This window comes from Amblyomma americanum, chromosome 7 (genome assembly GCF_052857255.1).
Source record: "Amblyomma americanum isolate KBUSLIRL-KWMA chromosome 7, ASM5285725v1, whole genome shotgun sequence".
Taxonomy (NCBI): domain Eukaryota; kingdom Metazoa; phylum Arthropoda; class Arachnida; order Ixodida; family Ixodidae; genus Amblyomma; species Amblyomma americanum.
In genome coordinates this window covers 100586842-100599327 of record NC_135503.1, presented here as the reverse complement: position 1 = coordinate 100599327, position 12486 = coordinate 100586842, and the positions used below count along the sequence as shown (strand labels likewise).

At 48.1% G+C, this 12486-nt stretch overlaps 1 pseudogene; it reads left to right on the top strand.

Annotated features, from left to right (window-relative positions):
* The first annotated feature begins 5112 nt into the window (after positions 1 to 5112).
* On the top strand, positions 5113 to 12001 carry LOC144097975 (uncharacterized; annotated as a pseudogene).
* Positions 12002 to 12486: the final 485 nt, after the last annotated feature.

The window sequence follows — 12486 nt, the reverse complement described above, 5'->3', positions numbered from 1 at the left end:
TCAGTGTTACGAATGAGCTGTCCGCGGAAACATATTTGCAGCACAATGCAAGCGGCCGTTGAAAAACCTGGTGGTGGAAATAGCATTTCGCGAAATGACATGTTGGCAATGTATTTAAAGAGTGATTTCGTAAATACAAAATTAATTCATTGAATCTATACTTGTCCGCGTATACATATTTGCAGCACACTCCAAGCTGCTTTGAATAACCTGGTGCTGAAAATCGCGTTTGGGGAAATCGCATTAGCATGTTGGCAACGTATTTAAATTGTGCTTTGGTAAATACGAAATCAATTCGTCGAAAGTATACTTCAATTCCTACAATTGGTCAGTCCGCATCAGCGTTCAGCACACTTCAAGCTGCCGTGGCACTCGAAACCACCTAGTGCTTGAAACCACGTTTCCAGGAACCGTGAAAACTCTCCCTTTACTGTCGTCCATTCACTTATGGTAACTTCTTGCAGGAAAGCAATCACCACTAATTTAAATTACGTGTGGATAGCGTGATAGCATTATACCGGTAAGGGCGTCAATGCGCACCTCCGGGCCCGAGCATGCCAGCGAAAACGTCCCCGACTGGCAAGGCTGACCGTATCCCTGAGACGCCCATGTATTATTTCGTTCGCAATTCGACTCCTGACCGATGCCTGACGCAAGTTAGGACTAGCAATTCGGTTCTAGATAGACCACAGATTCAAAAGCGACCACTCTGACACTTGTGCGATAATTTGGGGCCCACAGTTTTAGCCCAAAATGCGCCTCACCGAACAAGATAATGTGCCTCCTCTCGGGGGGTGTATATAAGCCAAGCCAAGTATCATGCTTGACGGAGCAGTTCCTGTTTGCAGACGTCACTTGCCGTCGGCATTTCTTGTGTGGCGACGTATTTGCCGTTCAGGTCCCATCCATGGAGTTCTTATTATTAACAAGAGGGAAAGCTGGCGGCGATGCACCTGAGCCACCATGGGCGCTGAAAGCACCATAGGGTGATGAGCTACTTGTTGCGGGACAGTCGGTTTTCTTCAGGAACAGAAAGTGGCGTTACTGAGATGTTCCGTTCCGTCAACGATGCAGACGACTTTGGCGCAAACGTAGTGCGCAAAAGCCATAATAGCGGAAACGCAACAGCACACGACGCCAATAAAATGTTTTTGGTTTCTGAAGTGCCATTAAAAAACCATTTAAAGTGTTGAAGGGACAAAATTTTTTAAAAACGTATTAATTAAAAAAACGCCTCTTAGGCACAAAATTTTGCCTCTTGTTTTTTGCAATACTTGGCCAATAGGAAAGCAAGCCATCGCTTATTATGGGCAAACTTTATATTTGCATGCTTTTCTGCTCGTTTGTTCCAATTTATAGACAGGATATTGAATGCTAGGACAATCTTGATTATTGAACAACGTTTGTTTTTCATTATTTTTTGGCCCAAAGTTGTGGTGCTGCAGTTGCTAGCTCTTCGCCTTATGATGCCTAGAGTGCTCATGGTGGTTCAGATGGTCTCGAGGAAGCTCCATGCAAATTATCATAGGCGGGCGCCAGCTTTCCCTCTAGTTAATAGTAAGAAACTCTATGGTCCCATCACGTGACATTCCACTGTCATAGACGTCTTGATGACAGCGCGTTTTTTCTGGGATTATGCGTCTCCTGATGATTAAAACCAGTTCAGTCGTTACTTCTGATGTTTACAACATTGGTCTGTATTTTCCGGTGAATCTTACTAGTACACCTTTTTTAAGCCGAGCCGAAGTGAATATATTTTGAATATATTAATTGTATATGTTAGTATATTTTTAATGCAGTGTAATTATTTTAATGTATTTTCAGAATACTTTATTGTGCCTTTAGTATATTCTTAACCTATTGTAGCGAACCATGGTGACAACGAGTGCTCACAAATGGCGACGGGATTTGTAGGCGCGGGCTCCTTCTCCAAGCGTCGCACACCCCCTGAGAGAGCCGACCACCTGGCCGGGATTGACGCTGGTATCTTTTCCAGAAAAAAAAAACTGACTGTTTAGGCCAGCGGTAGCGGGAGTCGAACCCGGAACCCACCGCTGCCGAGGCGGGCGCTCCACCTAAAGGCCACGGCTGCGGTAGGTTGCTGTATCTAGTATATAAATGTACGAAGCGGAGAGAAAATGCATTTTGATGCACATGTAAGAATGTTCAAAATACAACTAGCATACTTAGCAAGCATTCGTATTGAAATTTAAGCATAGGGACAAAAAATCGAAATTAATATGAAATTAACACACTGAGTTTTCGGAATACATTTTTAGCACAGCCTTTTTTCGCTAAGGGCTCCGCCACTTCTTCCACAGTTATTCGCGGTTCAGTGCACAGTACAGCCTAAATTTCCACGGAAATTCGTGGTTCACCTTCTAACGACCCTCCGCCAGTGCTTCTTCGTTGTCGTGGATTGTTTGACCTGATGGAAATAGTGTGCGCCATTTCAAGACAGTGTCATATGCTTGAGAATTGTTACCGCGTACACCGCCGCCTGCTCGGCATCGATCTTAATGGAGTCCGGTTCCTTGAAATACAGAAAGCGCATCACTGCACTTGATTCAACTAGCCAAAATAGATGCTGCATTTTTGTTTTGATGCTAAAGGAATGTTGCGCGGTACTATACAGAACATATCTGTATTCCACCAAAACTAAATGGTCGTGCACTTATTTTGATGCTTATTTCTTTCTTTCTTACCTTCAATGCCCCTGGAGGCGTTACAGAAGGGTGTGGAATGCACGAAAAATATCTATATATATGTAATTATAACACAGGATTTGCGGTAATACAGAGGGGGAAAAATAGGAATAACAACAATAAATCAGAAAAATGGAGATTAGTGGGAGTAAACATATTCTTCGAGAGCAGATTTGCAGAGAACAGAGTCGGTAATCTTGGCAATTGATGTGGGCGGGTGGTTCCATTGATTGCTTGTCTTTGGAATAAATGAGTGGAGATATGCGTTCATCCGACAAAAGGGGATGCCAACTTTAAGAGGGTGATCTCTACAGGACGAAATGTATTCAGGTTCAGGGAGAAGCGCTTCTTGAAGATGGTGATTTTGATGATAAATTTTGTGCAAGAGAGATAAGCGAGACACTTTTCTTCCTAAGGAAAGAAGTGGAAAGTTCAAAGTAGCTTTCATGTTCGATAAACTTGATAAACGAGACTTGTTGTGAAATTTAAATCTTCAACAGCGATTTTGCTCAGACTCCAACGTTGGAGTGTGACATTCCAGACCAGGATCCCACACCGAGCATGCATATTCCAGTTTTCGCTGTACGAGTGATTTATAGACTAGAAGTTTTAAAGAGGACGGTGGCATAGTAAAATTTCGCCTTAAATATCGAAGCATGCGATTGGGATTGCTACAAATGCAGTTTATATGTGTTTGCCATGACAGATTGTTAGTTATCTAAACATTAACATTGTGTGCGCCTGTTATGAATTTATAGTAGTAATGATACCAGCTTAATGAACGCCCCTCGTATCAACAACTCACACCAGCCACGTCTCTATTTACAAGTTTGTCCAAACCTTTAGTGTAATGATATGGTTACCTGATACAGGCCCCGAAACCGCATTATATGTGCATTTGCGTCGAGATATAGGCTGTTTTATATCCAAGGCGTGTCATATTTCAAATAAAGTCACTTAAGCGGCACCCTGCTTTTGTTCTAGGAGCAGCAACAGTCGCGGTATCTGGACAAGTCTTTCTACACCTGTTTCTGAGGAAATACAAACTATGCCGCTATAACGTGAAGGAGCAGTGCAGTAACTTGGATGCGAAAATAACCCGCCTTCAAGGGCCCTTTTGCCAGCTCCTGCGGAAAGCTTGGACAAACTCCTCACACAGCCAGAGAAGACCGCTCAACTTGCACTAATTTGGTGCGCCCAGGACGTCATCCCTAACTGGGGGCCACACTGGAACCACATGTCCTAATTCCAGACACCCGTGACAACAAAGTTGTCTCTCTCGCACTAAACACGGCCGGCTCATACTTGACCGTCTCAGCATCAACCCGAGAGGCGACGTCGACCCACGGACCAATATCAAATAGGAGCCCATAGCCGCCTTGTCGTCAAAACAATCCCCAAATGCATGCTACCTGGCCTCCATGATACGCTGCGGAAGCTCAAAGCCCACGCACTCGATGTCACATACCATGCTGACGAGCACGCAATATACGTGGACGTTGCACGGCGAAATGCAACCACATACATGGCTTGTGCAACCACGCCACAATCCACTCTCATCCCTACCGCCACAGTACGCGCCCAGTCTCCCAACGCGGCCGAAGAAACTGCCATCGCGCTGGCCATCGCTGACTCACGCACGTGCACAGGCCTAAGTGAATCTGAAAGAGGGATACAAAATTTCTCGGCAGGTTTTATCTGCCACTCGCTGCACGCATCCTTCGCGGCTGCATTCCCAACCAAAAGATCAACCTAGTCTGGGTACCCGCCCACACAGGAAACTCAGGAAACTAAGGGGTCGACCTGCTAGCCCGAGGCCTAACCAAACAGGCGGCAGGCCCCACGGATCCAGCCGGTCTTGCTGAGGGTCCCGAGACCTTTGCCGAAATCGCCAACCTCTACAGAGAGACGAGACGCCAATTCCCATCTCCCCACCCCAACTTAATCCCAGTGCAAGCCACCATGCTCCGCAGGTTGCAGACAAATTCTATTCTTATCCATTCCAGATTATTTCTCATCACAGACGGGAAATACGTCCCGGCCTGTCAAAAGTGCAACCAAGGAGAAATCGCGATCCAGGCGCATATCCTCTGGGGTTTCGCGGGAAACCCGCCTCCACGAATCTTACTGCCAGCTCACTTTGAGGAGGGATGCAACCAACTCCGCAGAAGGTCAGACAAGACCATTCAAATGGCACTCGTTTAGTGGGCTAAAGAAGTCACCCACACTTGGGGGCCACACCAAGCCCACCTGCGATACATCCCGACATTCTATGGTAACAAAGCTGTTTCTTTCTCCCTTGGGAGACTCGCTCAGTGCACGGTAGAAGTGTTCGTAAGAGGATAAACATGATGGTCGCCAGTTTCCCAGGTGATAATCGAAAGATGTAGCCTTGAGATATTACACCATGCAGCAGGACGCACGAGTGATGCTCGTGCCTTCATTGAGCCCTATCACATTTGACCAGTACCTCTTCAGGTGAGCTTTTTACGTGATCGGTATTTTTGGTGACTAAACGCCCCGATATACACCAAGTTGAGCGGTAGCGTTAAGGATCTCGTTGAGCGGCGAAAGCGGCGGAGATGGCGTCGTCGCCGGTGTGCGCGGAAAAGCCTGCTTGGCAGAGAGGGCAATGACCTCTCGCGGGAGCTGTCGAATGAACTTTGACTAACACCTTAAATTTGATGGAGGCGGTCAGATCGACGCAACATGACTCAAACGCTATTAGGATGTTGATGCGCTGAGAAGAAAATTGTGGTTATAAACCTGGAGTCCAACTCCTGACAGTTGCGATGTGAGACAGACACAGTGCCCGTGGGCCACCAGGCACGTTCGTATGGTTTGGATAAAGCTTACCTTTACATGTATGCCGTGTGGCCTTTCACATATTATGAAAAAAGTGTACGTGTCCGCGGGGGCAAGCACAGCCACAGACAGGACCCATTAACGGCATACGGAGTTTAACTTTCCCCCAACTCTTTCTCCTGTCACACGGTCGCATTTTATCTATACCTTTCAGACGCTATCTCAGTTAGCACTTATTTTTGTTTCGTATTCATTTAGCTCCCTTTTGCCGCAGTTTGCATATTTAAGTCACCGACTAGTAAGCGTCGCAAACAGTTCAGATTTCTGTCATCACTGTAGCGGATGCTTCCACATTGTCATGCTGGCCGATTTTGTGGTTCTTAATAATATTTATTCCAGGTTTCTAGCACTGAAGTCTAGAGTCTGACGGAAACCCGTCTGGTCGGCATGGTACATGACGAATGTGGAAGCCGCCGACCAAAAGAAAGGATGGGATGACGTTTCGGCTCCCGCAAGGGAGCCTTGTTCACAATGAGGCATAACGTAGCTTCGTCGTTTATTTATACACGGCGCATGAGCGAACCGAGGCACTTGGCGTAGATTTGGGGCAAGTTTCCGCCATTTCGATTAAGCGTGTGAGCTATCGTCTTAATAATGAGCGATTTCAGATAGAGCCATGACTTTCTGTCCCTTTCCTTTGCGATAACACATGCCTCTGTCCAGTTTATTTTGCGTGAGGCGGACACCGAGTGCTCGGCAACGAGAACAAGTTGGAGAGGCAGAGGTGGAGCCGGGAAGACAGCTCTTCGGATTCGCCGAAAGCGTTTGTGCAGAACCTTTCGTCCTGCCAGCCGAACAGGGCAGAGATGACTGTCTTGAGCCTTGGCCTGAATATCAACACTGGCCCCACTCCAGACACCAGGAAGATTATATGTGCTGCAGAGAATGCTTTGAACCAGGTTGACCGGTCGCGCCGAGACAAAGCCCGCGCACGCGTGGTGAGCGTCCTTTCCAAGCTACGTTTGCATTCTTCGGTCTCTACCCTTACGCGTCAACAAAAAGAAGCTATTACAACCCTCCGCACCAATCCAAACGTTGCGATACTTCCGGCCGAAAAGGGGAATTCTACTGTAGTTTTAGATAAGTGCGATTACAAAAAGAAAATGCTGACGCTCTTGGAAGACGGTGACAATTACACTCATCTCGTTCGTGATCCGACGGCCAAGGAGCAGAGAGAACTACAGAAATTCCTGGCCGACGTCTTTCGGAAAGTGCCCCGCAGCACAGGCTGCTGTAATTCTACCTGTTATGCCACACTGGTTTAGCACCAGCGATCTACGGCCTACCAAACATTCACAAGCCGGACGTCCCTCTGCGCCAAATAGTGGATATTACGCATTCCCCGCTTCAGAATCTGTCCAAGTTTCATCACAGAGTTATCTCTCTTCTCGTCGGCAGAAGCCCTACGCACTTAAGCAACACCCAGCACTTGAGGGAAAAGGTTTAAAACCTTAAAATCTACGCCTGAGAAATCGTGGATTCATTCGACGTAAAGTCTCTTTACAAGTGTGCCGATTGACCTTGCCATGGAAGTATGCACCGCCACCCTTGACTCAGACTCATCAGTGCCAGAAAGAACTCCGATAGATGTGCATGACCTGACCCGCCTTCTGAGACTCTGCCTGTCAAACACGTAATTCACTTTTGAGGAGGTCCCGTTCAGGCAGATTCACGGAGCCGCTATGTGTGCATCAATTTCAGTGACAGTCGCTAACTTGGCCATGGAAGAAATCGAAGGCCGTATGCTTGCGTCCTTCACGCCTGCCCCAAAAGTGTTCCTGAGGTACGTGGACGACAACTTTTCCATCCTGACGAAAGAAGCATTGGATGACTTTACTATTCACCTCAAAATTTTGGAGCCTAGCATACAGTTCACTGTTGGCGAGGAAATCGACGGCCGCCTCCCGTTTCTAGATATACTCGTTTCCAGGCAGCCCTCACGTCTGAATTTCAACGTTTCCCGAAAACCACCGCACACCGGCCGGTACCTCCATTTTAAGTCCGTTAACCCTGATCGCCGGAAAAGTTCAGTGGTGTCATCGCTCCTCCGACGAAAAGAAATCTGCTCCAGAGGAGAAGACCGGATTGCTGAAGATATGCGCATACGGCGTGACCTGTCCATATGTGCCTATCCTGTACACGTCATGGACTCTGTACAGCGCCAAATGCAACGAACGTCTCAGGCAGCAAGCTAACCCCGCTACCCTGAAACGAGCCGGGATTCCCTATGTTCCTGGCATCAGCGAACTTTTGGCGCGCATATTACGGTCGCACGAAATTAAGACAGCGCATGTGCCAGCTCGGAAACTGAGGAGTCAGCTTGTGCACATCAAACAAGCTGAAGAAGGAAACGTTCCCAGGTGTCGTGTATTCGATACCATGTGCGGACTGCCCGTCTGTGTGTATCGGCGAGTTGGTTGACTTTGAGCAAAGAATACGTGATCAGAGTGACGTCAGAAACCGGCGTGGAGATCAAAATGTGCTTGCCGAGCACTCGGTGTCCGCCGCACAGAACATAAACTGGGCAGAGGCATATGTTATCGCAAAAGAAAGGGGCAGGAAGACACGGGCCTATCTGGAATCGTTGATTATTCAAACGACAGCGTACACGCATAAACTAAATGAAGGAAACTTGCCCCCAATCTACGCCAGGTGCCTGGGTGCGCTCATGCGCCGTTTATAAATAAACGACGAAGCTACATTATGCCTTATTGTGAAAAATGATTCCGTGGGAGAACCGAAACATCGTTCTATTCTTTCTTTTGGTCGGCGCCTTCTAATTTCGTCAGGTTTCTAGCATCAGTGCATTTTGGCAAAAAAAAAAAAAGTTTAAGCCTACAATTTATGAAGCGTTCATTTGAAAACTACGAGTGTTTCGATGTTGAAAATTGCGCTAATGCAAAAAAAACGAGGTACTTATTTTGTGTCCTAAACAAAATAGCTTTCTTAAGGCCATTATTTATTGCCTAAACAGACTAGTTTTTATAGATTGCGTCTTGCTGACACCTGAAAGGATTAACGCGAACGACATACAGCCTGATATTACATAATGTTGACGCGTGCGATCGGCGATCTTTTTCATTCCTATAATTTCCGGGGATCCACTTTAACACCATTTCGCTCCAGGCAGCGCTCATGTTCAGAAACTCTCCCTCCTGGCCTACCGTTGCTACACGACCTATCCCCTCCCGGCCTGATCAGAGCGGCACCGGACAAAGCGGGAGAGAGGCGCCCGTGTGTTGACGTGGGAGGCCGACCTTTCCCATTTCGTGTCTTTGGGGATCGCGTGGGCAGCGCACGCCGAGATGTAGTTTGTAGAGCGACGCCAGAATGAGAAGACGGATCCGAGGGACACCCATTCTTTCCCAGGTGACATCGAGCTATCTCTGTGCCAACTGCTAACCTGGTGGCTTCCTTTTGCGGCACGCTGCCTGCGCGCGACACTGGGAGGCCGGCGTATTTTGGAAAACCTCAAATAAATGGGTTTCCCCTGGGCTATTCCTCGCGTGTTGTTCTACGCGACCACGAAAGTGTGGTGGAAGATAGCGGAGTGGTACTGGCCCTTAGAGCGGGAACCCAGCCGCGCTAGAAGCTGCACAGTTGTCAAGCACAGTAACCCTTGGATCATGTATTAGTGTGATAAAAAGTCCTCAGTTCTTTATCACAAGTATTTCCACAAATCTCGCAAAGAAAGCTCAATCGCTATGAGCAACAAAATTGTGCAATGAAGATATCAAAGACTATATTCATAGCTATATTCAGAGTTCAGAACTCAGAGGTGTGAGTTTTAGCCCTATTACTATGGCTAAACCCTTGCAAGATCTTGCGATCTTTGTACGTTTGCAATATTTGTGGGTTTGTGCAAAGTGAACGAAACAAATAACAATGAATCATTCAAAAACAAAACCCAGGGTGGCGCCAACAGAGCAGCTTCGCTGGCAACATCGGGAGAGCACTAGGCTATCACCGCAGTCAAACACGCCTGCTTAACACCAACAAACTGTTGTGCCCGGATAACCAGCCTGGAATCCAGTTCTACAGGATGCAAAATTGCTCCTGCGAACGCCCTTTGGACAAGCCCTGTGCTGCACCGCAAGGCAACAACGCCCTAACGCTCCCTTGACAAGCCAAGATGCTGTGCCGCTAGACAGCGGCGTCCTATAGAGAAGAATCGGTGGGCGACGTGTCCAAATCTGCCGAAAGTTGAAAGACTGCGAGGTACCGGTTCCCCTTACCCCCTGGAAGTCACCGAGCGCGGAAAACTTGAAGCGGGTGGCCAACGCGGTTGTGGTTGCACCTCTCAGACGATCGTCAAGTGCTGGCTTTGTGTTGGGCCGTTTGAGTGATAACCGTTTCTCGAGGCTTATTAAGCCCCAACGCTGCCGCCTGGAGAGACCGATCTACAGAGAGACCGGCCCACCTTGTGCCGAGTGCCGCTCACGAGTGGAGTGAGATGTGTGGCGCGTTGGAGTCTCGCCGGACGTCGCCGTGCGAGAACAGTCGCGTTTGCTCTTATCTTGGCGCCCCTTGCCGATCTTGTCCTGTATAATGACTTGTACATAGTTTATAAAATCCCTTTTTGTTATTTTCGCCGACGCCTGACTCGGAGTATTCGCTACCGCCAAGAGAGCTGGCAGCGCCCTGTCAAAAATGGGTGGCGAGTGCTACGGGACCCACTGAAGGTCACAACATTGGATGGCAGCTATGGTATTGACCGGCATCAGCTTCCTCAGCGCGGTGACTGCCTGAAGTTTACCTCAATCGGCAGCTCTCTGACAGAGGTTATTGTATCTTAGAGAAGGACTTTGTATAGCATTGTGATAACCCTGCGCGTTTACAGCCTAGTGGGAGCGTTTTGAAAACCAAGGGATGCTGAGGGGGTAAACTGGGCAGTGTGTGAAATTCTTGCGCATGTATTACTAGTAGTAATATAGCAGTGTATGGCAAGTATATTCTAAACGTGTAAACAGCGAGAGGCCAGTGTTAACGATGGAGAGTTACAAGGTCAAAGAACTACAAATTTTTGAGGCGTTGGGCATTGACTTGGGCTCAACAAAGAGTAAGAATGCGATCATTGAGGTCATGAGGACTGCGGACCTAACGGTTGAAGAAGCCAGAGAGGCCTGGGCCGATATCAAAGAGAAGGAACGTCGCAAGGAGGAAAAGAACGAGAAGGAACGTCGAAAGCACGAGCTTAAAATGAAAGAGATGGAGCCCCCTAAAACCTTGTCTGGCTTCTACGACAGTTCCCTCTAACGGCCCAAGAATACGCGGCCAACTGCCGCCCTTTGTCGTCGGAGAGGATATGGCCAAATACATCGCGAAATTTGAGCGAGTGTGCGAACGGAATTAAACTGAGTGATCTCTCTGGGCACAGAATCTGTTAGCTTTGCTTCCCGGGGGAGCATTGGACACAATAACTTGCTTGTTGAAAGAGGCGTTTGAGGGCTATAGTGATGTGAAGGAAGCGCTACTGCGGAAGTACAAATTGTCGCCCGAAGCTTTCCGGCAGATGTTGCGGTGTGCACAAAAGGGCAGGGAGTCGAATGTTGACTTCGCGTTTCTTCTAAAAGCTGACCTGGTGGAATGGCTGAAGGGCGAAGAGGTTATCGATGACCGCGAAAAAATCGTCGAATGCATCGCGCTATTGCAGTTCTACCGTTGCATTGATGAGGATGTCAGGCTCTGGCTGCAAGATAGGCTAAAGGAGGTTAGCTAAACAAGCCAGCAGAGTTAGCAGAAGAGTATTACAACCGCCGAAGCTTGCACAGTTGGGAGTGCCTGTAGAAAAAGGAGATAGGAGCGATGGTTTTTCTAGGAAGCCCGACGAACGGAAGCAAATCACGCGTCGAAAGTTTCGGAAAGACGAGTCCCTTACCAAAGAAACTGTGAGGGAAAAACAGAATGCATCTCAGTATGCTAACGATGGTCCCAAGCTGCGAAACGATGCGACGCGTGCTTTTGAAAAACGGAAGCCGTCAACATTTTGCAACTGCAAAAAGCAAGGGCACATCGCGGCGAAATGCCAGGAGGAAATTGCTTTTGCAACCAGAAGGAAAACAAACACATGCTACTATTGGAGCCATATATGCAGGAAATTAAGGTAAACGGCAAGAAGTACAGAGCACTTCGGGACTCGGCCGCAACTATGGACGTCGTCCACCCGTCTTTTAGTCTCTTCGAGTGATTTTACGGAAGAATGCGCCTGGATATGGCACGTGGCCGAGGAGGAGAGTATCTCTTTACCGATCGCAATGGTTATCATTGAAGGAGAGCTTGGGAAACTTAACACAGAAGCCTCTGTGTCTTCCGCTCTCCCGGAGCATTTTCCCTACCTCTTCTCAAACAGCTCGCAGCAGCTGCTGAAGCATCAGGGCAAATCATTATTTGCCGACGGGATCCAAAGCGTGGCAGCTGTCGAAGGAACTTGACTTCGCTTCGGTGAGCGAACAGCGATGCGGTACACGCACCGATGAAGGTAACGAGTGGCGAGCAGGTACAGGAGATGCAGAGTTCGTAGGCTGGCCTGGGCGAGCGTGGTCTGGACGTGACAGGGAGTGACGCGTGCACTGCTAGCTGCTGTATAGACACGCCACAGTTAGAGGACGCGGGCTCCACACTCGCTGCGGTTTCTGCCAGCTGGCAGGAGCTGGCTGCAGTTGAAAGAGAAACTCTGATTCGCGAGCAGCAGGAAGATTGCTCCATAGCCGATTTGATGAAAAGCGTAAAACTGGGAGTGGGGAAAAGGAGCGTTTCATTTTGCGAGAAATCTTGCTTACTGTACCGCTGCGACACGGATAAGCCGGGTAGCATGTATATGCAGCTTTTGATTCTTTGAAAATATCGCCGTCAGTTACTGGAACTCGCACACAAAAATGCTTGGGCAGGGTACCTTGGCTTTAAAAAGACCAAAGCT